The sequence below is a fragment of the Parus major genome, chromosome 22 (genome assembly GCF_001522545.3).
Source record: "Parus major isolate Abel chromosome 22, Parus_major1.1, whole genome shotgun sequence".
In the NCBI taxonomy this organism is placed as follows: domain Eukaryota; kingdom Metazoa; phylum Chordata; class Aves; order Passeriformes; family Paridae; genus Parus; species Parus major.
The window spans coordinates 751,346-753,090 of NC_031790.1; the positions used below are offsets into that span (position 1 = coordinate 751,346).

Genomic DNA, 1,745 nt, shown 5'->3' on the forward strand with positions numbered 1-1,745 from the left:
GGAATATCCCAAGGGATCTGTCCTGGCTCCAGGAGAGGAGCTGCTGGCTCATCACCACTTTTGTGTCGTCCCAGTGGCCCATAAACCTTCCCAGGGAGTTTTCCAGGATCCTCAGAGCAGGGAATTCCTCAGCTCAGGCCCCACCTGGCAGCTTTTTCACCCCATTTTTTGGGATCCGAGTCCTCTTTGTGTGTCAGTGAACATCAACATCCTGACACTGCATCCCACGAAGCCACCCTGTGTCAGATGTGTCTGTCACACCTTAAAATCACCCAAAATCAGGTTGGATCAGAACCCCAAACACAAACTACACTCGGTAGGGATGATTTATTGGCTGTGAGAACAATGTCACACCTTAAAATCACCCAAAATCAGGTTGGATCAGAACCCCAAACACAAATTATGCTCAGCAGTGATGATTTATTGTCAGTGACAGCCCTGTCACACCTTAAAATCACCCAAAATCAGGTTGGATCTGAACCCCAAACACAAACTACACTCGGCACCGATGATTTATTGGCTGTGAGAACAATGTGACACCTTAAAGTCACCCAAAATCAGGTTGGATCTGAACCCCAAACACAAACCACCCTTGGCACCGATGATTTATTGTCAGTGACAGCCCTGTCACACCTTAAAATCACCCAAAATCAGGTTGGATCTGAACCCAAACACAAACTACACTCGGCACCGATGATTTATTGGCAGTGACAACCCTGTGACACCTTAAATTCACCCCAAATCAGGTTGGATCTGGGAAGAGCTGAACCCAAACACAAACTACACTCGGCAGGGATGATTTATTGGCAGTGACAGCCCTGTCACACCTTAAATTCACCCAAAATCAGGTTGGATCTGAACCCCAAACACAAACCACCCTCGGCACCGATGAATTATTGGCAGTGACAACGCGACTCGTGTGTTTTGGGGGGGTTCCCACAGGCAGGGAACAACACTTATCTCCACCTCAGCAAACTGAAGGGATCCAAATCCCTCATTTCACGGCTTTGCCCATCCTCAGCAGCATCCCCAGAGGTTCCAGGCGTTTCCATTCCCTCCCGGGGAGGCGCTGGGGGCGCGGGGAGTTGGGAGCAGGGCTGGCCTGTGCCGTGGGATGCCTGGCGTTCCTGCGAGCATCCCCGGGCTGGATTGGCTGCGGGGGCCAAACCTTTCCTTTTTAGGCTCTGCGTGGGCTCCCGCTGCCGCTCCAGCCCTGCCCGGGGTCCCGCAGCCGCGGAGCCCTGGAGCTGACGGCGGTTCTGGGGTCAGGGGTGGCTCTGGGGTTTGGGGATGTCCCCCTGGATGGGCCGGGCTGGGATCCTGCCCCTGGCTCCGTGTGATTCCTCCACAGCAGTGATTCCATCCATGGAGCCCCTTTTCCCAGCCCGCTCTGCTGGCTTTGGGGAAGGGTTTATCCTAAAGGGATTTATTTATGTCATATATGGCAGCCTTTCCCCTCGGTGACCTCATGGGTTTGGCAGGGACACAGCCGGGCCGGGCTGGGAGGGGGACACCGAGTGCAGGGCCAGGGGACAAATCCAGCCCCTGGGAGATGTTGGACAGGGAAAGGGAACAGCCTGGAAGAGCCGGCCCTGGGGACACTGGAGCTGTGAGCTGGCGGTGCTGGGGACACCCTGTCCCTGTCCTCTGGGGGTGACAGTGTAGAGGGGACAGAGCCACAGAGCCAGCCCTGGGGACACTGGAGCTGTGAACTGACAGTGCTGGGGACACCCTGTCCCTGTCCT

The 1,745-nt window shown here is 55.3% G+C and overlaps 1 pseudogene; it reads left to right on the plus strand.

The window, feature by feature from the left end:
- Positions 1-1,745, plus strand: part of LOC107213941 — an 8,219-nt pseudogene that overhangs the window by 1,277 nt on the left and 5,197 nt on the right.